At 45.9% G+C, this 5,834-nt stretch overlaps 1 pseudogene; it reads right to left on the minus strand.

The window, feature by feature from the left end:
- Positions 1-920: 920 nt before the first annotated feature.
- The window catches only part of LOC119309727, a 6,330-nt pseudogene continuing 1,416 nt past the window's right edge, over positions 921-5,834 (minus strand).

Consider the following 5,834-nt stretch of genomic DNA (forward strand, 5'->3'; position numbering starts at 1 on the left):
CTATATAAAGAGGAGGGGTGGGAGGGCAGCCGCACCCTGACACCTGGCGCCTCCCTCCCCCCTTGCTACACCTCCTCCTCCCGCAAACGCTTGGCGAAGCCCTGCCGGAACCCTGCTGCATCCACCACCACGCCGTCGTGCTGCTGGATCTTCATCAACCTCTCCTTCCCCCTTGCTGGATCAAGAAGGAGGAGACGTTACGCTGACCGTACGTGTGTTGAACGCGGAGGTGCCGTCCGTTCGGCGCTAGGATCTCCGGTGATTTGGATCACGACGAGTACGACTCCCTCAACCCTGTTCTCTTGAACGCTTCCGCTCGCGGTCTACAAAGGTATGTAGATGCACTCCCCTCTCTCGTTGCTAGATGAACTCATAGATTGATCTTGGTGAACGTAGGAAAATTTTTATTTTATGCAACGTTCCCCAACAGTATCTACCTGTTTTCTTGTAAGCTTGGGGGTGCCATGGCCCAGGTTGGCCCCCATGTTGCTCCGCCACTGCATCCATGGAAGGAAAAATATGAGGTCACACGGGACTTTCAAGCGTGCATAATACACAGTAATCTACACAACTTACACATGCATACATCGATTCACGAAGGTACTGACGCTGAAAACAAGAGTGAGCACTGAAACAAGGGCATAACATCTTAATATCAGTTTATGTTATCTCAATTCCCATAAATAAAATATATACCTGCTGCAGGTGGTAGTCCATACATAACCTTTTACACACATTCCTTATGTAGTACGAGAGCTAATTACATTTATCACAGCGCTCACACCTCACAAAAGTACAATAAGGTAGTACATTATTCAGCACACTTGCACAAAGGCATACAAAATAGAAAGCACACATGTTGATCATGCTAGTTTATTAACATACAATACCGATTTACCACGTAACTTTTCATGGAGCGTTCAAGGGTAGAGCTCAATAACAGACCTAACTCCCAGCACTGATATAATTTTGTAGTCGCCGAACCCAGCTTCCATGAATATCTTCTTCCACTCAAGTTCCTCCCGCTCAATGCCCTCAATAGACATGATAAAGAGATCATACAAAACCTGTGTCTCTCTTGCTACAATGTCATTTGGCCCAGATCCAACTACCATATCAACGATTATCACCTTTCCACCAGCATCTTTGGGAGGGATAGCTGCCTTGCAATTTTTTAACAGCTTGACACAGTCTTCATCACCCCAATCATGAAAAACCCACTAAGATGCACAGCAGCCAAAAAAAAGTTACCATTAGTCCCTATATTATTTGAAACTGTAGAGTTTTGTTACAAGAATTTTAGCTGTTCAATTAGTATATATAAGTGGCTAAATATACGACTTTATGAGTTATGAAAGCATATTGTCAAATGAGGATGTGATGTGTGCAAAGGGGAAAAAATATGGAGAGTTTACCTTCAGGAAAACAACATCTGCTGGTGGAATGTACTTAAACCTATCGCCAGAAATAAATGACACATAGGCATCACTAGGGGCTTCTGCAACCACATGAGGGAGATCCAACACGGTGCATTTCATCTGCGGGAACGCCTTTGCAATTGCTCTCGCAGCTCCACCGTGCCCTCCAGCGACGTCAACAAGTGAGTTTATGCCAAGAAATACATCACCACACTCCTTCAAGATGATATCCATGAGAAAATTACTATCAGAAACCATTGCGTTATTGATTTGCTGGTTGTAAGTATTGTCCTGGTCAGTCATCTCCCAAATGTCAACGTGAACCTTTTTGAACAGGGACATGGAATGCTCATCTAGGAACCATGAATGCATGCCAAGAAAAGGGGTAATGGCAGTTGTACCAAGCATCAAAGACAGAATAGGAAATATGCTTGATTTAACTTCATCACTAGCGAGAAGGCGTGTGGTTGGGGTAAGCCCATAAGTAACCTCTTTGTCTGGGGAGGCTACTTCATGAACAACAAAGATACCTGAGACGGTGAGCACACGCATGAGTCGTAGTAAGCGGGGAAGCTTAGACGAATGGAGTCCAATCTTCATGGCCAACTCAGAAGGGGTCAAAGACCCACCATGGTGTTGGATGGTGTTAGGGATTTGCAGCTCCATCGCACACTTGAGTGCCATGGACTTGACAAATCCCAATGCATGGTGCCAAAGATGAACTTGAGTCTGAAGCAACTCTTGAGAGCTATGCTCGTCTTGAGTAGGTGCCATTTATGTTGAGTTTGTTTTTCCTTGAATGTGTGGGTGGAATGGTGTCATGTTGGCTGGTCTATTTATATCCAAAAACTAACCATTGCAAAGTACGGCCATGAGTAATTAGTTATTTGGGCCTTGTTTGGAAAAAAAGGAAAAGCATCAGAATTTTGATGGATAGGATTTCTATATATTAACTTTTAATTAGTGCCGTTTGGATCAAAGGAATTGCTGTCCTACTACGTTCCTGAAGTTCCTCGTGTTTTCTTTTGTTTCTACCAACAATTTCTAGATTTTTCCAGAGTGAAATCCAAACGACAGTTTTGCAATTTTTCTGTGATTTTAGTTAAGTAGAAATTCATGATACACGACATCTTAAACGCCTAGTCATCCTCATGCGTGCACGGCCATCCCAACGCTATATACTGTTCCAATTTTATCGGGTGTCCTCGAAGGGGCTAGGAAACACGACATCTTAGGAGGTGTTTGTTTCCAGAAATTTTTTGGTGTAGGGACTAAAAAAAAAAATTTAGAGACTTTTTAACCAAATAGGAGGGACTACTAGGGACTAAAAGTTACTTTTTCGAACTAAATGAAGAAGACTCTCAAGGAGAGTCTTTTTATACCTTTTGGGACTTTTCCAACAATGACCCTCCCTACACCCGTTGCCCCGCCGTCCCATGGTGTTGTTTGGTTGTTATTTTTCTGTATACTAGGGGTAACATGGTCATTTAATAACCTCTAGTGAGGGACTAGAGACTTTTTAGTCCCTAGAAACAAACAGGAAGGAACTTTTTAGGGACTAGAGACTTTCTAGTTGGGACTAGAGAAAAAACAATTAAGACTCTGTTTGGTTCTTAATTCCAATGGTTTTTTCTATTTCTGTGTTTCGATTCTTCCTAAAAGAAAGCATCTCCCTCAAAGAAAATACTCCCCCTATTTCTAAATATAACTCCTTTTAAAGATTTGAATATGGACTACATACGGATGAATATAGACGTATTTTAGAGTGTAGATTCACTCATTTTGCTTTGTATGTAGTCCATATTAGAATCTCTAAAAAGACTTATATTTGGGAACGGATGGAGTATTATGGTAAATGTCCACGGATTGAAATAATAAATCAGAACAGTTATTCAGACTTTTTTTTCGAGAAAACTTCTAAGCTATTCATCTTCAATCAATGCAATACAACGAACATCAGAAATAATAAAAATTACATTCAGGTTCGTAGACCACCTAGCGACCACTACAAGCACTAAAGCGAGGCGCTATTCAGACTTGTGATAGTAGGTGATCTTACGTTCATTTATGTACGTAAGCATGCCGTCAAAAGCAATAAAGAAGATTTCTAAATTTATTTCAAAATTTTCGGCGATGCGCTATGTTGGTGCGGTCTCAGGGAGATGCTCATAGGGGTAGGGTGTGCGTGTGTGCGTTCATATGAATAACTGTACGCGCGTACGTGTGAACGTCTGCGTTTGTACTGTGTTAAAAAAACAAAAAAAAATAGAAACATCCGCTTACCGAGAAAATCTCCACGTGCCGAGAGCCAGACGGGACAGGTGGTAGACACGAACAGACCCACGACGCACGAACGCTGAACGGTGCATGCAGCCGATGAGCAAGCAACCTCAGCCCACTCAGGTTGCCACGTTATGCGGCCTTCCGACGTGCCATAGCCTGGGTGTGACGAGGTAACAGCCAAAACCCACCGCCCCGGCGAGTTGGCTGGCATCGCGTTGGACGGTTCTCACGGTCGGAGGCGTCGAACCGAAGACGGAAGACGGAACACGAGTGGGGTGGGCGACTAGCGCGATTGCCGCGGGAGCGTTTGGTTGCTCGTACCCACTTCAAACAGATTGCACAGAGACTGCACTTAAACAGGTCCAAAAAATAGGAGTAAATAACATAAAACTACTACTTTACAGGCTAGGATTTCAAAAAACTACTGATTTTTAATTTTCCTCAGATAACTATCAAATGGGTGGTCGGTTGTTTCAAAAAACCCTAAAGACCGTGCTATCTAGAATTGATCCGGTTTCTGACAGGTCGGGTCCACCCCTAAACAAACCATTTGTTTGACTGGTTGTTTGACCGTTAACTGAGATCTGGGGCCCACATGTCAGCCATGGAGTAAATAATAAAAGAGATTTGTTAAAAAGCCCCCCGGGCGAAAGGTGGAGGACGAGGACCAGATCGAGGGGGAACTGCTCCCTCTGCCGCCAGCCCACCCATCGCCGACGATCACTGGGGCTCAACCCCGATCATTCCTCCCGCCCACCTCCTTCTCACCGAACCTCTCTACGCCCACCGCCGGGCCAGCGACCGCCACATGCTGGTGGTGCCTACCGAAGATGCGGCGACCCATGGCGGCACGACAGGGCAACACCAGGCAGAGTACCATGGTGGCGCGACGCGGAGACACCAGGCGGAGTACCATGGTGGCGCGGCGGCGACCAATGGCGGCTCGACGGGGCGACACCAGGCGGAGTACCATGGCGGCGCGGCGCGACGACACCAGGCGGAGTACCATGGTGGCGCGGCGGCGACCAATGGCGGCTCGACGGGGCGACACCAGGCGGAGTACCATGGCGGCGCGGCGCGACTACACCAGGCGGATCGCCATGGCGGCGCGGCGGAGAGCCCATGCGGCGCCATGGCCGCGCGGCGGTGACCCCATGCGACGCAGTGCTGACCCTAGGCGGAGCGCCGTGGCAGCGCGACCACAGTGACTCCAAGGACCCGATTGCTTTTTAAATATTATTATAGAGACCCGATTGCTTTTTAAAAATATTTGAAGGGGTTATTCTATACAAAATTGATGAAAGAGACACTGACATGTGGGCCCCACATGCCAGTTAACGGTCAAACACACAGTCAAAGAGACGGGCCGTTTAGGTGCGGGCTCGGCCTATCATAAACAAGTTTAATTTTTAAACCACGTGCATTTGGGGTTTTTTGAAACAGCCGACCATCCATTTGGTAGTTATCTGAGAAAAATTAGAAATAGGTAGTTTTCTTGAACCCTAGCCTATAAAGTAGTAGTTTTATGCTATTTACTTCAAAAAATAGTCATTTTAGGAGGCGTTTGATAGCATATAGCACACTCTATCAACCATACTGGCGTGGTGTAAAAATAGCTCGTTTGATGGTCTGGTCTGCATCCAAATTTTGCTCTGCCTATCAAATCAGGCCATGTCAGCATGTACATAATTTACGTAAGAATTATTACATATATGCCCGCGAAAAAAAGAATTATTAAATAGATGTAGCAAAGCTTTTAAAGTATCTACAGCCAGGCCCGTTAGGAACGATCGAATCGGTCGTTTCCACTTAGTCAGGCTCACGACGTGCATGGGAGGGGAATGCGAAGCCGAGCTCATGCGAGCAGGAAGATGGCACGAGCTCGGGCATCCCAAAATAGCAGTGGAAGGAATTGGACCTTATTTAGTCCCCTACAACTCTCCGCCAGAACCCCTACCACCATTTTCCTCCTTCAAGCTCCTCATCCCGCATGGATTCTTCGCCGACAAGCAGGTAAGCGCGTTTTTCTGTGACCAGCAATAGACGGCGGTGGTGATTTGTCTTCCTCCTCTTCTCCGACATGTTTAACGCTTCCACTCGGCTTTACTGATGGTTGTAAGTTCGATCACCCCC

This window comes from Triticum dicoccoides, chromosome 1B (genome assembly GCF_002162155.2).
Source record: "Triticum dicoccoides isolate Atlit2015 ecotype Zavitan chromosome 1B, WEW_v2.0, whole genome shotgun sequence".
Taxonomy (NCBI): domain Eukaryota; kingdom Viridiplantae; phylum Streptophyta; class Magnoliopsida; order Poales; family Poaceae; genus Triticum; species Triticum dicoccoides.